Below are 23825 nucleotides of genomic sequence, written 5' to 3' on the forward strand. Positions count from 1 at the left end.
CAAGACAGGGAATGCAAAGGGATGAGCAAGTTTAGGAGATAATAAGTTCAGTTTAGGATATGAGAAATTTGAGATATGTATGGGATGATCATATGTAGATATTCAGAAAGTAGCTGAGTAAAGGCCAGGTGTTCTGGACTGGAGACAAACATGGAAATCAGCACCATGTAACAAGTCACTGGAAACATGGGTGTTCCAAATGAGGCCACACAAAAAGACTACATAGATTCAAAGGAGCATATAGTACCAGGAGCAGAGACCATGAGACTACAGACACTTAGAAGGATGATTTTCTTTAAAGATACCAAGAATATGAAAAAGGAATAATGAGAAAAGTATTATTAAAAAAAAAAGTTATACAAAAGCTGAAGGTGAAGAGAGTTTCAATAAATTAGCAGTAAAACTTGTCAAGTGTCACAGAATGATCCAGTAAGATAAGGATGAATGCAAATCCACTGCCTTTGGCAGTGTGGAGGTCATTGATGATCTCCTTGGTAGAGAATGAACTGCTTTACAATCTCCATTCTCACATTTGTTCCCCTATAAATTGAAAATTAAAAGTCCTATTGTAAAGGTATTTTTAAGGATTAGAATTTAAAATTATATAAATCTGAAGTCTTGAGAGCTAGTTAATATACAAATAAAAGAAATAAGTGAATGTTTATATTATTTAACAGTATTGTTTTTTTACTTTTAATTCATAACCACCTTCCCCAAAGCGTTATAAATATGTCCCTGTATTTTTTTAGGTGCAATTAAGCTTTAGCTTAGAGGTAGCTCTTGTAAAATCTGGAATGAGAGAAGTTTATGTAGTTCATAAATCAAGACCACTGGTAATAATAATCATTTAAATTCACTAATTTGAGCACACAAAAAAACCTTAAAACAATACCATATTCTAAGCACAGTCTGTGAAGAATTGTGGAAAATTGACTATTGATGACTTTATTTGTGGAACTGGAAAATCTTGTCACCATATCACCAAGGAAACACATGTATATTGATTTCCACTATCCCACTATTCAGCATGTACAAAGAGGATACACAGAAAATAAGATAAAAATAAGATTTTTAAGCTTTTCTCTAAACTCTACACATTTGTGTACACCTCTTCTAAATACTTCTCATGACTAAATAGGAAGTATATATAAAGCACTTCAGCCACACACCAAAGTATAATGTTGATATTCAGAAAAAGTACTTGTTTGTTTGAGTTGGAGCTAAATTATTGTTCTTTTCATGGAACAAATAGTAACTATAGTTATTCTGACATCAGTATTTATCAGACCTCTTTTCAAAAAAGAACAAGTAAGCCTTCACTTTAAGAAAAATAACAGTATTTGTGATCAATAATAATTAAAAAAAAAGATTTCAAGCAAAAGTTGGATTCCCAATAATCTGATAAGATTATTAAGGATATTAGAAAAGTCAAGTTTTGGATATTTTATAATGAATAGATCAACATTTGGAAGACCCACATTATTTAGTGTACCCATGTTTTGCAAGTGATCAATAAATTATGCTACAAAATCATGCATGGGTAAAAGATTGATTCTAAGTGTAAGTTAAATCAATGTTTTTTAATAAAATAGAGTACAAAACATTTATTAGTATAGTTTCAGATTTCACATTGCAACTGACATTTAAGAAATTTTATTGTCAAAGTTTGGTATAATATCCAAAGTAATATTGATAATTATCTGATACTACTATGCAAATACTCCACTCTTTTTTTTTAAGTTTATTTATTTGTTTTGAGACTGTGTGTGTGTGTGTGTGTGTGTGAGAGAGAGAGAGAGAGAGAGAGAGAGAGAGCAGAGGAGGGGGAAAGAAAGAGAGAGAGAGAAAGAGATAATCCCAAGCAGGCTCCATGCTGTCAGCATAGAGCCTGACCTGGGGCTCGAATTCATAAACCATGAGATCATGATGTGAGCCAAAACTAAGAATCCGATGCTTAACCAACTGAACCACCCAGGCACACCAATACTGCAACTATATACCTGTGTGAAGCCAGACTTTGTTCCGATACTTCAACTAAATTGACATACAGCAGTGTATTGAATGTAGAATGAGATTAAAAAAATCTAGCTGTCTTTTGTTAAGGCACATATTAAAGAAATTTATAGAAATATAAAACAATGCTACTCTCAGTGCTTTTTGTTTGTTCTGGAAAACATAGTTTTCATAAAGAATGCTAAGATGCAATTTATCTTAAAATAAGTTAATAAATAAATGTTTTCAAAGCCCCCCCATTTAAATTTCTAATATAGTAAGTACATATTTAATAAACAGAACCCACATAAATAAAACATTTTTGGAGTCTTGAATGAATTTTTAGAATGTAAAGGAATTGTAAGACCAGAGTTGAGAACACTACTATAAATAAATTTAAGAGGCAGGTTACACCTTGAAAAACAGATACCTGCAATATCTAAAACTGACAAAAATTTACTGTGGGAACAAAGAATGCCTACAAATTGGCATTAGAATGGGAAAAAATAGGTCAAATATCTAAACCAGAAACTCACAGAAGGAGGAACTCAAAAAGTTCCTCAAAAAGCAGAATATGAAGATACTCACCAGGCATCAAAAACATAAATTAAAATGACAAGAGGTAACACATTATACCCATCAAATGTGCAAAAATCAGTGGGATCTTATGCTCATTTGAACACTTTTTTTTTTAAAGATGGGTAGTGGAACATATTAAAGTTTAGCATTTTTATTCACTACAGTTCCCAGGTATATAGAGAAACCTTCACACAGATCCATTAAAGTGAGAAGTCAAACAGTGATTCCCACTTTCATGCTAACACTGCAAGGGCATTGGTTAAAATTCCACTTTCACATGCCTGATATACCACATACAAAATGTCTCCTCCTGGGCAAGTCCCCTCTCTCTCTTCAGTTGTAAAACAGAAATAATCATGGTTTCTATTTCAGGGGCATGTGTTAAGATTAAGCAAGATAATTTGTATTAAGTACTTAGTTCAGGGCATGGCACACTCAAAGTATCACTAGGAAATCCCAATGAATATTCTAACTCCAGAAAAATAAACAAAATGTAAATATTTAAAAGTAAGAAACAAGATAGTCATTATTTGTATTTGAAACAGAAATGAAAATCCACTGAAGTGAATAAGAAATTAAGACTCCTAAATACATATTCAACACACAAAAATGAAAGCTGCCTTATGTTTTATGAATACACAATTAGAAAGACCATGGGAAAACCATCTCCTGGCCAACATAAACCAGAACTAAAGAATATATAGGAAACCTAATTAGAATTATGCAAGATCGACATAAAGAAGTCTATAAAGCTTTACAAAAGAGGGAAAAAAAAGAAAGCCCTAATAAACAAAGCAATATATTTATTGAATGGAAAAATTGTATATTGTGAAACTGTAAGTTTACTCTTACTTTAAAAATTCAATTTAATTGAATCAAAATTTTGCTCCCTTTTAGGTGAACACAAGATCACCTGACATAAAAATATATGTACTTCTATTCTTCTAAAAATTAGTCAACTAGATTCCAAAATTTATGAAAAGGAAATTCACAAATCTTGCTAAGGAAATGTTGAAAAAGAATATTATGTGAATTTTTTAAAATATGCTCTAAATATAAACAATCTTAAACAGTGTCAGATTTGTAAAGACCTTTATAAAATTATGAATGTACCAATATAGGAAGTTCAGAAACTACACCATATATATTGTGGAGTTTAGTATAATAAAAAAAAATTGTTTTGTTTTTAATCTTTATACAGAGGACAGAGTATCAGTTTAGGTTTGGCTATAAGTGATAAACCCAAAACAACAGTGGCTTTAATAAGATAAAAGCTAATTTTTCTTACACATAAAAGGATTTGGAAGCAGGCAGTCAGAAACTTACACAGGATCTTCATCAAATCAAGAGGGATTCTGGCTTTCCTATCTTGCTGCTCTGCTGTGCTCAGCATACACTTCTCACTCATGGCCCAGGATAGATGAAGAAGGATGTAACTCTACTTTAAGTAAATATCTAAAAAGGTAAATACAAAATTTCTTCTTAATATTCACCAGCATTTGACTCAAAAGACTGGGAAAATGCAGTCTTACACTAAGCAGCTAAATGTTCAACTAAAAATGAAGCTTCTACTACTAAAGAAGAAAAGTGAGGACATTAGAGAACAACTTGAAATGTCTGTCATAGATAGCTCTTCATTATAAGGTGTTAAGTCAACTGTCTCTCTATAGATAAAAATAAAATTAAAATTCCAGCATTAATTATTCTGAGGGCTTAAAGAACTAAATGTAACACAATATTATAAAAGTGATAGTTGGCTTCCATTTCTGGCAAGATGAAGTCAATATACATTTGATCCATATTGTTTGCCAATTCTGTATTTATGAATTGACCTAGTGTCTCAAATTTATTTGTAACCCCAAATCAATACTCATGGCACTTTTCCGGTCATTTGCAGACATGTGCTGAGTAGCCAAACATTTGAGTTGCCCTTTGTACACATTCCCAGCTGAAATCAAAGAAGATGATTCCCTGATCTAGCTCTCATATTATAAACAAATGTCCTTCTCGCAGTATATTTAATGACATGTATTTTGGTAATTTCACTATTTAAAATAGCCCTCAAGTGTAGTACTAAAGTGCTGTCTATTGTTCCTATGTTCAAGAAAGCTATGACATACTTCACAGAGCAAACACATGTGTTAGACAAGCTCAGTTCAGGCATGAGTTATGGTGATGTTGGCTCTGAGCTGAATGAACCAATATATATTAAATAAGGTGACTTTTTTTTTTAATTTTTTTTTCAACATTTATTTATTTTTTGGGACAGAGAGAGACAGAGCATGAACGGGGGAGGGGCAGAGAGAGAGGGAGACACAGAATCAGAAACAGGCTCCAGGCTCTGAACCATCAGCCCAGAGCCTGACGCGGGGCTCGAACTCACGGACCGCGAGATCGTGACCTGGCTGAAGTCGGACGCTTAACCGACTGCGCCACCCAGGCACCCCTAAATAAGGTGACTTTAAACATAAAACAAGGTCATGTGTTGTTCAGTTGATGAAAATATTGAGACCAAAGGCTCATAGAACCCTAACCCTATATTTCCTGTAGGAGCAATCATTCAGTATTTGCTAATTCTGTGTTCACAGTGACTTCATAGAACATAATAACTGTGAATAACAAGATTCAGCTGTAATTTTTCCTGTTCTTCCCAAAACAAACAGTTCTCGACCCTGGATATACTGTATAAACAAACATAACAGGTTGAAAAGGGGAAAGAAGAAGACACATTGGCTAAGGAACTCAGGACCCAAAGAAAGATGTTGCAATTACTTTGTCTTCTTTTTTGCTTTTATTTCAGGCTAGGAGCTGGTGAGGAACCTGAAAATGCCAACAGGCATAGACCAAAGGAGCCTCAAGAAAAGCCTACTCTCTCTAAATGAAGGACAAGGAAAGGGACAGCCTTGCAAGACAGAAAATTTTTATCCAATAACCACTGTATTCTAGCCAAACACCAGAGAAAAAGCCGTGACCCCCATGCCCACCCACACCAGGAAAGGCTGAGTGAAGAGTCAGACTTCTACGCTCATTAGGCCATAAGGAGGCAACTGGGGTAGTGTCACAGAAGGGCCATTAGGGAGCTGAGAGGAGCCCTCCCCTCATGGTGTCAGTGGGGACCACACGGAAAGCCTAGACATCTGCCCACACCCAGTTTAATAAGATGTCCCTCTCCCTCCATGCTAGGGGTGTATCACAGAAGATGTATTGGAGAGTCAGGACTTCCACCATCACTCAGTGATAATGAGGCCACTTTATTCTCCCCAGCCACCACCATTCTGGTGTCATTGGAGGCTAGGTGGGGAATAGTAAAGTAACAAGACACTGGTTTTTTTAGACATGGTAGTATCAGTGGAAGTCTATTAGGAAGTCTAAATTTCTACTGCCACCCAACTATAAGGAGGAGCATCACCCCTGCATCCCAGGCATCAACTGAGGTGATGTGAGAAATGTGGATTTCTACCCCTATCTGGCAGCAATAAGGTGCCATCCTCTTCCTCCATCACAATGGTATCAGAGAAGACCTGCTAAAAGAGAAGGTTTATATAATATCCAGATTCTTAAAACTCCATACCCTAAATGTCTAGGTTTTCATCAAAAATCATTTGCCACACCAGGGTGCCTGGGTGGCTCAGTCAGTTAAGCATCGGCCCCTTGATTTTAGCTCAGGTTACAATCTCACAGTTCATTGAGTTCAAGCCCCATGTTGGGCTTTACGCTAACAACAAGGAGCCTGCTTGGGATTCTCTCTCCCTCTCTCTCTGCCCCTCCCCTGCTAGCACTCTGTCTCTCTCTCTCCTCTCTCTCAAAAATAAATAAATAAATAAACATTTTTTAAAAATTAAATCATTTGTCATGCCAAAAACCAGAAAAGTTTCAACTTGAACAAGAAAACACAATCACTAGATGCCAACAACCAGATGACACAGATGTTAGAATTATATGACAATGATTTTAAAGAAGCCATCATTAAAAAAAAAAATGTTTGAATAATAAATTAAAAACACACTTGGAACAACTGAAAAAAAAAAGAAAGTTTCAGCAAAGAAAAATCATGTTGAAATTTTAGAATTTCAAAATAAAACACTCAACAATAACCAAAATAAAAACTCTCAACAGATGGACTCAACAGAAGAATGTGGGGGACAGAAGAAAGAATCATTGAAATTGAAGATGGAAAAATAGAAATTACCAAATCTGAACAACAGAGAGAAAATAAACTGGGAGGCAGAAAGAATGAACAGAGTCTCAAGGACTTATGAGGCTATAACAAAAGATCTAACATTCCCATGATAGGAGTCCCAAAAAGAAAGGAGGAAATGGGTGGGGCTAAAAAGTATCCAAAGAAATAATGGCTAAAAATTTCCTAAATTTGGCAAAAGGCATGAAACTATGGGTTCAAGAAGCTGGACAAAAAAAGATTATCAAGTCTGAATTTTGTATCCAATGAAAAGTAATAGTTGAAAATATGAGGTTTTGGTTTTTTTTTGTTTGTTTGTCTTAAATAATCTTGACTCTAGTGCAAACCTTTCCCTCTAAGTAAGGCACATGTCCAGATCATTTCTTTAAAAATTAACCAATGTGGCTACAATAAAAATTAAACTTACGTGCACAGTTCATAAAAGAACTTTCTTTTAGCAACACACTAAAAGAAAACATTTTAAAATATATAACAGATAAAGTGTTTATTTGGGAATTTTAAAATTTTATGACATATCAGCATATACATTAGCCAGCTACTATCATAAAAAAAAAAAAATAATGAGTGTTGATGAGGATGTGGAGACATGGGAACCTCTGTGCATTGTTGGTGGGAATATGAAATCGTTCAGCCACCATGGAAAATAGTATAGAAGTTCCTCATAAAGTTGAAACAATGATCCAGAAATTCTACTCTGTTTTCCACAGGTACCAGGGACAGTTCTCATATGAGGAAACTGTCTTCCTCATGCTACTGTGAATTATCCATACTTCTTTTGAAACAATATCCCTAAATTGAGTGTGCTAAAAGCATTTGACTACTTCCTGTTTCTGGTTTACACTATCAGGGTCACTATATGAGCTGTGACAGGCTTCATCTTATCCATCAGCAATGGGTGGTACAAGCTTAATCAGATTCTGTCTGATTCCCAAACCCATTCCTTAATAAAATTAGGGTGGTATGGAGTTTCAGTTCATAATGGTTTATATCTAGAGAAGGATTATACAGGACACAGACTATACAGACAAATGCAGGATATAAATTATACAAAATATGTACATAAACGTTATTTATCTTTATTGTTATTATGTTTATCATCACAACCAAGCTCAAAGCTGGTTTGGATTCCAAATACACTCAGACAATAGCAGGAGCTGCAGACAGCTGCTTTATACATGAGGCAATGCCATTTCATCTGCTACAGTTTCCTTTTTTATCCTGCTCTTCTTATTTAGCTCGCCCAATGGTCTATATATTTGAATTATTCAATGTTTGTACCCAAGGTATCAAAAACTTACTGAATTCATAATTTTATGATAAAGAAATTACGAATATCTATTACACCATGCATTGTAAAATGTGAAAGAGAAATAAATTATCCACATCTTATCAACTAATCTGAATGCTTCTTTTATTCTGTTGAGAAGTGGGTAGAAAATCATGGGGAAAAATAAATATATAATTTACATTTAGAGACAAAACAAATTTAGTATAAGATAAATTTAATATAAGAATAATAAGAATTACCATGATGAGTTTAATTACTAATAAAAACAGAGACACCAAGAGATCTATAACATTCATAAATATAGGATCTGCAAACTGATGACTAACTAAATATGGCACAGTGAAGAATATTAATACAAGTTATAATAAAAAATAATAACACAAATGTTAATAATCATTGTCATGTAAAGGAGGAAAAAAAGAAGAGGAAAAGGAGAGGGAGTGGAGGAAGTGGGAAGAGAATGGGAGGAGAGAAACAGAAGGAGGAGCATGAAAATTCAGCTAAGGCATTAGGACAAGTTTCAAGAATTGAAAACAGTTAGAACAACAAGAGAACAAGAATGCTTTTCTCTGCATTTGAAAATACTGCTACTTTTAGTAATTTTGCATATGACCACTCCTTCAAGCCAAGGTGGATGAGCGGCAATTGAATCAACAAATATTTCTTTTCATATAATCTTAAATTTTGCAAAGATTTTCAGTGCATTTCTAAAATAAAACTACCTGAGGTCAATCACAGTTACTAAAAAAAGGATTAAAATTTCTGCCAAGTATCTGTGGTGTAAGAAAATACAGAGGAAGATGGTCCAAAATTACTTCAAAAAGCCCAGAGTCTTTGAAATATGGAACTACTGGTGGTATATGACTTAGGTTAACTAAGGATTTTACTAAAATTTTAACAGCTATCAGCTATATATGTTTTGAGGAAACATAATCAAATAACCTGAAACTGGAACAGGTGAAATATACCACTTCCTTTCTAAGGGGCTGAGAAGATAAGACAGTGAACAGTTGAAATGTGAGGCAGGATATGACAATATTTTTGAAATTAGAGATCAGTTTGCTTTAACTTCAATATCTTTCCTGATATTGGAACAAATCCCCTAGCAAGCAATTTGCAAAGCTCTAGAAAGTACAGGAGGCAGGGTAATAACCAACATGACTTGGTGGACAACAAATCATGTCAGTCCAATCGAATTCCTTTTTACCCAGTGACAGCTTTATAAATGTGGGGGAACAAATGAAGTCATATATCTTGGCTTCACAAGGCTGTTGACTGTGACTCTCATAACATACTCATAAACAAGAGAGTAAAATATGGTTTAGATCATAATCTTGGAGGAGTAATTAATGATTGCTCATTGTTCAGAGATTACTCGATGAGGTGATGCATAACAAGGAAATTACCTAGGTATTTCTTTAGGAAATATTTTTATTAATGGCTCAAATATTATAATACATGGCATTTTCATAAAATTCGTGTTAAAAAGCAGCATATATAAAGACAAATTCAAACTACATTATTTCAGTTGGAATAGTAAGAAGTCACTTCCATTTGGTGGCCCTAGGAACCTATTTCTGAATCATTTGCATGGAATATAATAATATTCATAGAATGTGCAGGTTTTCCCAATTTCCATTCCATCTCCATTGGAATTATATTACTTATTGAAATTCAAGATAGGGGCACTGCTCTTGGATCAGTGGAAGACTGTAGAATTGCTTGCCAGAAAGATCATTTTCCCTTTGCAGCTACTTTTCCCTTTTGTGTTATGTCTTCAAGAGCCATGCTTTCATTGTGAATTCATTGACCATAGCTACTGCAGTGGGAGGCACCACTCAAAATCAAGATGGATTACATTTCAGAAATGTAAGCAAATCATCTTAAAACTGGAAATCTATTTTAATACAAAATAATAAGGAAATAAAATAAGACACTGACATAAACTAGATAGAGGAGACAAGGTTTACCATTTGGTACTGCCAGCTCATTTGAATATAAAGTTAAACATAATTTGAAAGTATTTCATTTATGATACTGTGGCTATTTGTGAAACAGTCTATGATGGCATGATGTCAGCTTTTGCAACAGGATTATGGTAACATTATAACATAAGTTAACTGACTTTGTAAATGTATTATCTGTTTTCTATAATTGCTCACTAGCAAAATCAGCTGATCTCATAGTCTTTTTTCAACGTATTACTTAATTTCAAATTCCTTCCACAATTATTAGTCTAAGTGCTCCCTTTTCTTTTGAATTGATTTTGGCAATATAAATAATCCAAGAACATTTCTCCATTCATCAACAATTTCAAAGCATTTTCATTAAATTACACATAATAAAGAATGGGTTCTATTACCATGACTTACATAAGTTACTAAACTTTTTGTCTCATAATTCTGACAATTAGAGTAAGTGTTAAAATAGTGATTACTTTATAGTGTTTTTAATAAAGGTTAAAAGAGTTAAAACATGCAAAACTCATAGAATCAAATAGTATGCACTCATAGTTTTTGCTATCATTATTGTTATGCTATTATTATTCTTTCCTAAGATATAAATGCCTCTGCATTTATCTTATCACTTTATTAAATATTTTTCTCTAATTTTTGTTGATTCATTGGTTTACATTTCCCTAGGTTTATTTATTTTTACCCCTTTAAGTAACCACTACTATGCTTATTCTTTTATTTCACCCTTTTTGTATCATTTTTCAGCTGTGTCTCTCAGAATGCTTCCTCTTGCAAGTATCAGAAAATCTAACCCACACACTAACTAAACAATTAAATGGATTTAGTGGCTCAGTTCCTGAATATTTAGAGGTAGAGGAGATTTAGGCACTGTTTGATCAGGGCTTCACCTTCATTTCTCTGCAGTTCCTTTATCTCTACATTTGCCTCTTGGCTGTTCCCTACTTAGGCTGGCCTCCCTCCTGATTATGAGAAGTTTATGATCAGAAAACAAAACAGGAAAGGTAGAGATGGTTGTTTCCTGCAGTCATCAAAGAAAATACTCAGTCACTTTTGTTAAAATCATCCCTCAACTAACCACTGTAATCCATAGGGAAGCCATGAATTAATTGGCTTATGTCTAAACCAATCATTGCCAAGGGAGATAAGCCCTCCTATGACCCCTCCTATGGATCCCAGGGATGGGATCAAACCATCAAAACCTTAGAATTACTATGCAATAGGGGAGAAAGTAGTTGGCATCAATAGACAATCATGTGAGTGAACCATCTTGGGTGTTCCAGCCCGGTCAAGTTCCTAGATGGCATTAGCCTCAGCCAACATACATGGCACAAAATCTAGTCAGCAATAGATAATAAGAAATAATAAAATTATTGTTTTCTACGTTACTGAGCTTTTGCAGCAGTTTGTTATACAGCAATATATAAACAAAGGAGTTGGCAGTACATTTTTATAAGCCCTTGAATGAGAAGATTTCTATTTATATTCAGGGTTTGCTAATGAAGGGTGTGCACATTGTCTTTGGCCCTGATCATTGATAATTTGGGGTCTGGATGAATCATACTTCACAGTCTCCAGTAGAATGGCAGATTGATATGCTCAGCTTTCAACCCAACTCCAACTCTCTCTTGGAGCAGCCACTAAGACTGGTGACACAGCTCTAGATTGGGATCATCTCCTATACCCACCTACTGGCTGTTTAACTCTCAGGGCAGAGTACATGAACAAATATAAATTCTAAACCTCTGTTCCCACCTACAACACATTACCTGGGGAGACCTCACCTCCAGTAAATCTATAAATCATTGCTGTTCTCACACATCCTTTCTCCTGAAAAGTTTTCCCTGAAACTTTTGTGTCTCTGACAAACTATGGAGAAAAATGGCATTAATATCAAATGTTTCTGATGCCACAGTTTTTAGTTTCTCTACCTTAGAGAAACAATAAACTTTGGATTTTTCTACCAGTGTCAGAAAGGAAACATATTCCCACCTTTCTTTAACTGGCAGGTTTGCTCTGTCCTTGCAGTAAAGCACAGTTAACATGGACAGATTCCACTAGTCATGCCATTACTGACAATTCCTCCCCAAATCTTGTCAGAGGTTGACAGTAAAATTTGTTTTTTCTTTATTTAATGATGAACAGTATCTGTGATTTCTTAAGTTCTTTCATTAAAGTTGGGAATACCATTGGACAGTTGACTAGAGAAAATTTCATCACACTTTTTTACGGGGATATGGCATTTTAGAATTTTCAGTTGTCTCTCTTCCCTTTTTGTATATGGCCGAATTAAAAATAATATGAGTATATTCAAAAGTTTACAAATACTAAAGGAGGAATGAAAAAAGAAGAAGAAAGAAGGAGAGAAGGGATGAGAGAGAAGGGGAAAAGGAAGAAGAGAAAAGATAATAAATAACAGGTCAAAAGGAAGGGAGTTTGGGGGGAAAAAAAATTCCCGTATCATCAGTCCGAACATTTCCTATTTCCTTTTCTTCACTATAGTCACCACTCTTCAAATGATTATTTTAACCTCTCATCAGGTTTGGTTCTGGAAACAAATCTGAAGCAGATTTGTTTTCAACAATTTATGATATTTTTATCTTCCACGCTTCTTTTTGGTTTTCCTGAATCTACGAAATTATCTCCCTCACTCAACTATCTTCACCCCCATAGCATATTGTATTGGTCCCGTCCTAAACTCCTGACATTCACTCCACCTCTGGTACTGGCTGCCACCTGGAAGTCCCCTGACCTCTGAGAGCTGAAATAGGAGCCAGTGAGTTTGTCAATCTGTTTTGCTCGTGCTAACACATTAGCTGATCCTGAACTTGCAGGTAATGAAATTATTATCATGAGAATGTACTTAAAAATGATAAGTATATGTAATTTAATATAGTAAAACCATTTGTTAGAGCACCTTTTGAAGAAATATAAGAAAGAAATATTTATTTTCTTTGTACTTGACCATGTACTCTTTTTTAATAACTTCCAAACTGTAAGATACTCAAAATATGTTTTTTAATAAGTTCCAAATTATAAGACACTCATGAGGTTGTTGAGCAACTTGGAAAGATTATGGAAGAAGATATTTGAGATTAAAACAGGCATTTTAATATTCTTCCAATAACTGGAAACTCCATTATACTTGGGACCAGCAGACTTCAGTGGCAGGAAACTGAAATTGTAATATGTCTCATATCTCTTTATTCTTTTCCTTACTTTTATTCATTTCTGTTTCATATATAGATATAGATATCGACAGAGAGAGGAGAAAGATGTGTATATATTTATGATTATGTAGACTTATATGTAAAATTCTGAAAGAATTTAAAGAAAATATATTTTGCCAGTAGTATACACTACACTTTATTTTTCATTGAGAACAAATGAGAAGGTCTCTATGCCCCTTCTAATGAGTCAAACACTCCAAAAAAGATAACAAATAAAGATACAACAGTTAGTATAAAAGGAAGTTTACTACTAGAACAAAATCTGAAAGGGACATATCAAGCAAGGTTTAGAAAAACAAACCTACACATGTTATGTAATCTTATAAAATAACAATGTCGGCTTTAATATTGTTTCAGAAATCATGATATTTGTCTCTTCCAGTCTGGTACTTGCCTGAGGCAGAAATACAGTGGGGGCAACAAAATGTTAATTGATGTTTTATCTTGGGTGACTCTTGGCCCATCAGGGACAGTCATTTTTCAATTTGCCAGAAGGTAGGAAGAAGCCCTGATTCAGATAATGAAAAAAATTTTTTTCAAAGAGAGCCAAGAAAATTTCTCATTTCTGAATCATTGTGGTAAAAAAAAAAAGTCGAAATAAGAAACACTTGGAAATAGAAATACCTAATAGAAATACCTAAGCTTTACAGCTCATTAAATAATATCTTAGTGTGAATTCCCAAAAGTAGATCCTTAGGATTTAAACCACTTAGTTTATTTGGGAAATGATCCCAATGAACAAGATATAAGAAGAATCAATAAAGAATGTTGGTTGCTAATGGGCAACTGGGGCCCAGTTCCTGTGGGGATCTCTCTGAGGGCCACGTAGAATGCAGAATTTACATTCTGAGGTGCTGCAGCATTTATTCACCAACACCCATAGCTCACTGATTATGAGTAACTTCTTGCCAAGTTAGCTCCCCAACGCCTGTGTAGAAGCATTAGTATTTAGCATGTTTGTTTCATGTTACCTCTCGGGTGGGTTGAAGGGATATGAGCAGGGCACTGACAATTTCTGCAAAAAATAGACATAATTCATTACAGTTTAAAATAGACCTATTCCAAATATACACAGTTTTTATAATATAATAGACTTTTTCCATTTCAACAATGGAATATATTTCTTTGTATTCTCAATGTCTCACAGAGGTCTTGGCACATAACATACTAAATATTTTTAGATAGCTCTTGGATGAATAATTCACCTTTTGTTTGAGAGCAGGACTTGAACAAAGAATACCACAAGAAATAGAAAAAAAAAGAATTCATATTTTTAAATAGAAGTCAAAAAATGTTGGCTGAAGAGGAGCCTTTGCAACATTCTCAAAAGTCTTAAAAAGATGCCACACATTAAGCTCAAAGGATGCTCACAAAATGCTGAATTCCATAAAAGAATACTACACAAACATGGAGCAACTAGATAATCCAACAGAAACAAATCTTGCAAAATACTAAAAGAGGAAAAAGGAGAAAAGAATTAGAATTTTTTTTTGAAAGGTAAGTTCTTAAAGTTCAACTTTGGGTGAGCCACGTAGAACTAAACTTAAATGTAATATAAAACACACTGTTGTACAAATAAATAGCATCGTCTTCAGATTCATACATTTTGAAACAACATATGTCCATAATGCCAAGGCACTTTTTTTTTAAATTTTTTTTTTCAACGTTTATTTATTTTTGGGACAGAGAGAGACAGAGCATGAACGGGGGAGGGGCAGAGAGAGAGAGGGAGACACAGAATCGGAAACAGGCTCCAGGCTCCGAGCCATCAGCCTAGAGCCCGACGCGGGGCTCGAACTCAAGGACCGCGAGATCGTGACCTGGCTGAAGTCGGACGCTTAACCGACTGCGCCACCCAGGCGCCCCATTTTTTTTTTAATTTTTTTTCAACGTTTATTTATTTTTGGGACAGAGAGAGACAGAGCACATAATGCCAAGGCACTTTAAGACTGTATGAGTCAAAATAAATCAAAGCCCTCTCTTTCTCAAAAAGTACTTACTTCTCTTGATTTTTAAAGAGGTTCCCTTATAACCACCTCAAACGACCAACACTGAGTTTCAATACATTGTACATGTTAAATGTACACATTAAATATAATGTGTATGTCATCCCTAATAGACTTTACTACTATTTTTTAGAAGGTTTTATAAAACATATGGGAATGTAAATTCTAATTTAAACCACTAAAAAACTGAACAGTATAAAACAGTATAAGAAATGAATGGAACTCTGTTTTCTAACCCCACATAAATCATGATAAACCCAACTGGGAGTAGTTCTCCCTTTCCAAATAAGTAGATTGTCCAGAAATCTCTTGTTTCCATGAAAATTTATGAAAAAGCAACATACAACTCTATTCTTATTTTGTATCATGACCTGTAATAATTGTGAGGAGAAAAAATCATTTTAATGAATTCCAAATTGTGTGTGTGTGTGCGCGCGCGCGTGTGTGTGTGTGCGCGTGTATGTGTTCCCATGTGCCCCATCAAGCTTTTATCTGACATAAGACTTAAGTCTAAAAGGTTTATTTGGGAAGAGATCTCAGTTACCAAGGTATAGGAACAGGGAAGTGAGAAAAGAAAAAGAAGGAAACTCAACAAAGCTTCAGTTAAACAAAAGAAACATTTTAGAAATAACAATCCTAGTTTCTCTTTCCATATTTTTTATCTCTTATCATTATCCTCCCACTTATTTGCATAACCCATGTCTAGTTCTTTTCTCTCTCTCTTTTTTTTTTTTTTTTTTGTTTTGCTTTTTTTAAACTGTGCTGAAATGTTGCTTTGTTCTGCTGGGAACAAAGCAAAAAGTGTTCATTCTTTTTTAAACTATGAAAATATTTCTTTAAGCTAATTGGAGCTTATTCATGTTGCTTGTTGTAGGTTATAGGTAGATGGATGGATGGATGGATGGATGGATACATACATACATACATACATATGTAAACAGATGATAAAGCTCCCTCAGTTTAAAAAATTGGCTGTCTTCAAGAATGCAAACTGATAGAATACAAAAACATATATGCACAAAGTTATTCACTATAGCATTAACAATGCTAAATATTTTTTTTAACGTTTATTTATTTTTGAGACAGAGAAAGACAGACCATGAACAGGGAAGGGTCAGAGAGAGGGAGACACAGAATCTGAAACAGGCTCCAAGCTCTGAGCTATCAGCACAGCACCCAACGCAGGGCTCGAACTCATGGACCGCGAGATCATGACCTGAGCCGAAGTCGGCCGCTCAACTGACTGAGCCACCCAGGTGCCCCAACAATGCTAAATATTAGAAACAACCTATATGTTCATACATAGGAGAGTGAATAAACAGGCCATTGTTTTTGAATTCTAAATACCCCTTGACTTCACTTTGCTTTTCATGCCAGCAACCACCATGTTTCTGTTCCTTTAAAAGCTAAATTCTTGGTAATATTTGTCTATACTTGCATTCTTGAATTCTTATCCTTCAAACTTTTTTAAAAACCCTTCCAATCAGACTTTCTTCCTAACCATCCATGGACATTCAACTCAAAGTCACTGATGACCCTCCTATGGCCTACTCAGTTCTCAGTTCCCTACCTACTTGACCTGTGGGCATGATTTGGCAGAATTAATCACTCCTTTCTGGAAACACTTTGTTCATCTGGATTCCAGGTCATCACACCACCCTGATGTTCCACTTCCATGCTCCTCTGTATCTATCATGCCTTCGTCTCCCTCTCCCCCACTTCTTTATGCTGGATGGCTCCTGGGCTCAGTCCTGGGAGCTCTTCCTTATCTACACTTACTGCCTGGTCATCTCATCTAGTTTCACAACTTCAAATACTGTCTACTTATACTCTGACAACTCCTATGCTAGATATTCCTACAAAGCACCACATATGAGATTTTGAAAAGAGATCATAAGTGGAGCCAAATCCTTTTACTTCTACCCTTCTAAGTTCTCAACTAGGGCCCTTGTGACAGAAGACAGATGAACAGAAAAACGACGAGATGTTTATGAATATGTACACCTTGAATGAATAAACTCAGAGAGGTGGCTTGGCACTTTAGCTTATAGAACATCTTCAACAAAGATCAATACATTTGTAGAGAAATGACAAGACAAAGGAGAGCGGTTTTAGGTTTTCAAGGGTGGCAAATTGTGGGAGGTAAATATATGAGTGTAAGCAATAGAGTAAGTTTTGTTTGAAAATGACTCTTGCCATCTCTGAGCTAGTAAAAATCCTAAGTCATCCTGCCTTTAGGCAAAAAAAAAAAAAAAAAAAAAGGAGTGGGGGGTGGGGGTAGAGAGAGCTTTTTCTGCATTTGCTTCTCCTTAATTGCCTTCAACTCAAAAAACATTTTATGTCAAAAAGTCAAATTTTAGGATGACAGATTCTGGTATCCTTAACGTTCTAAGTGGAGGAATTAGTCTGTTACAACCAGGGTAATCATTTACCTTACCGCCCAAACCAGAGTACTTTTGAGAGTGAAAGTGGATGCTACCAACACTTAGGCTTAGCAAAGCAGCTGTAAATCAGGACCGTCCCAGACAAAGTGGGAAACATGCTACCTTTGCAGCTCCAGACCTTTATCTTCAACCACCACCATCTGTTCTTTGATGTTTCAAAGGCACTTAAAATTAAATATGGATAAATTATTATCTTCTCCCCCAAACTTAGTCCCTTGCCAGTGTTGCCTTTGTCAGTGAATGACGCAATTGTCCCTATCCAGAAACAATGCAGAACTAGAAGAGTAATGCTAGATACCACTCCCTTTACTGTTATGCAATTCTTCATCTAGCCTAGCAAATTTATTTTGTAAATGTTTAAATCATGCAAAACTCCTCATATACACTGTTAGTCAGCTCAGGATGCTATAATAAAATACCAGAGACTGGGTAGCTCAAACAAGCCATTTATTTTTCACAGTTCTGAAGGCTGGGAAACCCAAGATCAAGGCACCGGCAGATTCAGTGTCTAGTGAGGACTCTCTACCTGGCCTGCAGATGGCTGCCCTCTCATTATGTGCTCAGAAGACCTTTCCTCAATGCCTGTGTGCTCTTGGAGAAGGGGGTGCATGCTGTATCTCTTCCTGTTCTACAAGAACACTAATTCCATCATGGGAGCTCCACCTTCATAAGTTTATCTAACTTTAATTCCCTCCCAAAGGCCCCACCTCCTAATACCATCAAAATCCTTACCCATGATATACAATGTCCACTTTGAGGTATGATCTGGTCAGGCCTACCTTCCTGTACCACTCCTGCCCCTTAGTGTCTACTAAGTTTTTGTATTAGTTTTTGTTCATTAGTTTTTCTTCATTTCCTCAAACACACTGTATTAGTTTCCTAGGGCTGCTGTAACAAAGTACCACAAACTTCACTGCTTAAAATAACAGAAATGTATTATCAAACAGTTCTAGGGGTTACAAGTCTGAAATCAAGCTGTTGACAGAGCCATTCTCCCTCTGAAATTTGTAAGGGAGAATCCACACTGGTGTTCCTTGTTTTGAGCCTTCAGGGCTTCCATCTCCACCTCTTTTGTCACATAATGTTTTCTCCTCCTGTGTCTGGGTCTCTGTGTCTCTTATTAGTGCACCAGTCATAGTAGATTAAGGGCCCATCCTATTCCAGTAAGACCTCATCTTAACAACTAATTGTATCTGCAATGAACCTATTTCCAATTAACATCCTATTCTGAGGTACTGGGGACTAGGACTTGAATGTATATTTTGGGGGGACACAACTCAACCTACAACACATGCTGTTCCTTCAGCAAAGACTCTTTGTGCATGCTGTTCCCTCCCTTGTTTGCTTAGTTGGTTCTTATTAAACCTTCAGTCTCAACTGCAATGTCACTTCCTCAGGGAATGTTTCCCTGACACAGACTGTAAGTCAAATCCCTCTATTAGCTACTTTCTATATACCACAAACCTTTTCTTCACAAGAATTACCACATTTATACTTTTACTTATTATTTTTCATTACTTCATGTATTACTTACCCCAATGCCTAGCAGAGTGCCTGGCACACAGTAGGAACTTAATATAATGATTTAATAATGAAGGAAGAAATGAAAATGAGAACTCACAATTTTCCTGACAACATAAATTAGCCTAGAAAAGTTACATTTTGCACCTTGTAGCTTATCATTCCTGAACATAGGAATTAGTAAACTCTGGAGATAGTTTAAACTCAAATTCTTAATCATATTTTTGGAGCTTTTATTCTGTTCCTCTTAATTCATTTCTAAGTACCATTGGAATGCTTAATACTGTAGAGTCTTCACCCTGTGAGCCTCTCTCTCTCTCTCTCTCTCTCTCTCTCTCTCTCTCTCTCTCTCTTTTATTTTAGAGAAAGAGAAAGAGCACGAGCTGTGGAAAGGGGCAGTGAGAGAGAGAGAGAGAGAGAGAGAGAGAGAGAGAGAGAGAGAATCATAAGCATACTCTAGGCTCAGCACAGGGCCTGACAGGGGGATCAATCCCACAATCCTGGTATCATAACCTGAGCCGAAATCAAGAGTCAGATACTCAACCTCCCGAGTCACCCAGGCACCCCAAAGTTCTCTTTTCTATCTTTTCTAACATTTTTTTTTTAGTTTTAAGCTCTTTAGGACAGGAAAGGAAAAAAACAAAGATAATGGATATTTAATGGATATTTGTGACTCTATTGTAAAAAATATTTTTATATTCATAATGTGTCAAAATCAAATAAAAATCTGAAATTATATGAAGAGTTACCAAAACAATTTGTTTCAATCTGTCCTTTGTATTTAGTACATTATCATTTTCCTTACTCGAGTTAAGACTTTCTTTTGTCAAGTTTCGTTTGTCAACAAAATCAAGTAACGCAGATCACATCAGATATTCTAACAAAAGTATCTACTATTCATCCTCATAGTCCTGGTATTACCCCATAGTTCTGTATTATCCCAGGGCAATTCTATTTCAGCTAGAACACCCAGACTTTCAGTTTTAAGTTCTCTTATGTATAATTCAAATATTTTACTAAGGATCTTATGTTGTAACTCTAAAAATTATCAGCTGAAATTCTTGCTAAATTATTTCTGTTTTTGTACTAGTGTCAACTTACATGAACAATCCAGCTAACTATAGCAAAATACTTAACATAGCAGAGGAGACTGGAAAGACATGGTAGGAGAAGTAATATATTCTGAAAACCTAACCTATAATGAAGCTTTTGTACTTAACCTATAGTAAATACTTCTTCCTAACTTGTTTTTAATCCTTTTATTCCTTTCAGTTAAATTATTTTCTAACAAAACACTCTGCTCATATTCCTTAACTCTTCTATAATTAGATAAATAACAAGTTCATAGATATAACTTGCATAATAAAGAACAAATATGTACCTATTTATATGTATAATATACATAAAGTACTGTATGTAAAGGAAAAAAAACCTAATTCCTCTATTTTTATGTCCTTTCATTGAAAATAACCTTAAATATCAAAGAAAACATGCTATTTCTTTCAAGGCTCTATTTTGGCTCCATATTAAATGATAAAGAGTACTTCTGTCATGTCAAGGTAACACACACTTATAAATCTGCTGACCTTGTCCTCAGATCTTGGTATGTCTAATGTTTCTTCACGGTGTCAATTCCAGCATGCTGAAGAGATATCACACCCACCATCATTATGTCTATAACATACTTCAATATTTTATTCTGAAAATTGAACATATCAACACATGTCTGTTTATCTTGCTTATTTCTATCACACTCTGAAAGTTAAACTTTCAACAATACCTGATCATTTTTCTTTTTGTTCCTATTTTAGGTTCCTTTCATTTTAAATTTATAATAAACTTAGTGTTTCTTTTTTAATTCTAATACATATCCAACCTTGAATAAATATATGCTTTTCCATTCTTTTTTTTTTTTATGGGCTTTTTCATTCTTAATGAATAACCCATTACCTTAAGTTTAAGCATATGGAATGAGCCAAAAAAAAGTGATTCAGCATTCAATATCTCCAGGTACATTTTAAATTTTAATTTATATATCACATATGTGTCATAACAGTAGTTAATTTCTGAATTTTTGCTTTTATCCACTGGCTACATTTTCTTACAGAAAATAAATTTCAGTAATTTCTGATATCTAACAAAGTTAAAAACAAACACTTCTGGCTATTTTTTCAAAAACCTATATACACAAAGCCCACTCAAAGCAGATATGGAGAATAAGCAAAGAATAACTTAAAACGTGTTGAGTATCTGTGAGCCAGGAGCCATTAGGTGTGTGTGTCTTCGCTATCTCATTAAATACTACTTTGCATCGCTATGATTCTATTTGACTTTTATCTCTTTTCCTTCTCCCCACTCGCAAATGCCTGAAGGGCCTGAGTCAGGTACACTCTTTGAAGAACCTACAAAGCACTTGGCAGTTAATAACAAATTTGTTGTATTAAATGAATATCATTTGTGACTTTCAGCTGGAGAGATATTGGGAAATAATAGTAGGGAAATGACAAAGAAGAACAACAAAATTGCAGTGGTGGTTGGCAACTGCAATGTTTCTTTCCTCTAGCAATCACTTCCCAATGCCCTGTACTCAGTAGGGATGGCAAACCCCCACTTCTACCCTGGGGCGGGGGGGGGGGGGAAGTGGGGAGGTGCACAGGGTTACAGGGTGGAGAGAAGTGGCAACATGTGTTGTAGTAGTTGAACTAGGCAAGTATGGCCCATAGATTCCTGGAGTTTTGCCATGAGCCCTTGCATTCTTTTCTGAAGCCGCTCTGGATTATTTTTTCCAATGGTATTGTGCCTGGCCTGAAAGTAAAAGGGACATTTCAAGTGGCAGCTCAGTCTATAGGAAACGGAATAGGTGATGAGATTCCATATAATAGAAAAGCTCTATACTTTCGCAAAAGGTTAGAAAAGCATCTGTTTGAAGCTCTTTGGTAGAGAAGGGTGTTGTCAGTTAAGGTGTTCTAAACCTCCCTTTGCTGTCTAGAGTAAAAATGGAGCAATTTATGTGAATATTTGATCCCATTACCTAAAGGGTTTATTTAGTTTATAACCATCTGGAAATGATTATTTTTAAGCCTATAGTATACCTGTTGGTTTCCTATATAACAGGAAGCCACAAAGCCCTTAGTAACACAAATACACATACTAAATACAGAAGCTAATAAAAATACTAAACCTAAGGTAGCTAGAATTTTTTGTCCCCACTACTAGCATACATGGTATCACATATTAGGTGCTCAATAAAAAATGAATGAATGAACTAGTCAATAAATGAATGGATGCTAGGACTTTGCTTTACATGTATGACTCATTTCTTCCCAACAGGGGAGCTTTTCAGGACATAGTTTTTAATATTTCATAAGGATTTAAGATAAAACAGCTATCCCAACATGTTCCTCATGAGCACTACTCATGGGGAAGGATAATTTTGTTCATTTCACTTATCTTAAGTCAGCATCTTGCTCTCTAAAATCAGAACAAAACTAGTGTTAAGATCACAAACCGACCCTAGGTAACAATCAAACCCTTAAATGAATAACATTTTGGAGAATATATATATTTCATGTATATTTCATATATATATTTCGTAAAGGCATTCTCGTGTTCTTAAAGATATCTCTATAGACATATCTCTACCTTTATCTATACATAGATATAGAGAGTTATAGATAGAGATCAGGATATCTTTAAAAACATGAAAATGCCTTTGTGATAAATGTCATGACCTAATAAAATTGCTTCTTCCTGTCAGTAATGACCCTGGTATCCCTGATGTGTAACTTCCATTTAACTGGCAACATTCTGGGTTACTCATACTAACTGCAACAGTCTGAACAGCTTGAACTTCAATAAAATGTCCATTAAGTGACTGAGTTAATTTAACCTCATTAATCCTCAACCCAATAGAACTATCTGAAGTCCTCCAAGCAGCCTGTGCTTCATCTACAACATAAACATCTCCCTGTAGGAAATCAACACCCAGAATGTGCTGAAGCTCTTAGCTCCCAAGTTGTCACTAAGGGGTAAATGGCCGCATAATTGTCAGGACCAGGCTCCAATTGCATTATATGATTCACTCATTTTATTATTCTTGTTAACGGTGAGATGGGTTCTCTAAAAATAAATTTCTGTGTGAACTTTTTCTTGGAACTGCTTCTCTTAACTAAATGTTCCAATTCATCAAAGGGCAGGATTCTTGTTCACGTTAGTTTTTTGCCTCATTATTTAAACATATTTATTGCAAATAAAGGACTATTTCAATTGAAAGGAAACTTTGACCCATCTGCTTCCTACATCTTCCCCTATTTAGGATTAATTACAGGAGTCATAGCAGTTAATTCTCAGAATTTTTTCTCACAAAGGACTGATGTTTCAAAGTACTAAAAGTTATCAACACAATTTCAATATTTAGTCAAATGTTTGCTGCTGTGCATAAGACATTTTAGTTTTATGTAATAGCATGGGACTTTATAAATCTTGATCTTCATCAACTTAAAAATGAGTCTAAAGGCATATGCTTTGTACTAAATTGCTCTTTTCTATATTTAATGACACTGAGATAATCTTTTATTTGGGACAATTCTTGGTT

The 23825-nt window shown here is 35.1% G+C and overlaps 1 long non-coding RNA gene across 1 annotated transcript in view; it reads right to left on the minus strand.

Moving 5' to 3' along the window:
- Positions 1 to 3834: 3834 nt before the first annotated feature.
- The window catches only part of LOC123379204, a 148437-nt gene continuing 128446 nt past the window's right edge, over positions 3835 to 23825 (minus strand). Inside the window, exon 3 of the long non-coding RNA XR_006583408.1 lies at positions 3835 to 4026. This is a non-coding gene — a long non-coding RNA (uncharacterized LOC123379204). The remainder of the gene's footprint in view (positions 4027 to 23825) is intronic.

The sequence above is a fragment of the Felis catus genome, chromosome C1 (genome assembly GCF_018350175.1).
Source record: "Felis catus isolate Fca126 chromosome C1, F.catus_Fca126_mat1.0, whole genome shotgun sequence".
NCBI lineage: Eukaryota > Metazoa > Chordata > Mammalia > Carnivora > Felidae > Felis > Felis catus.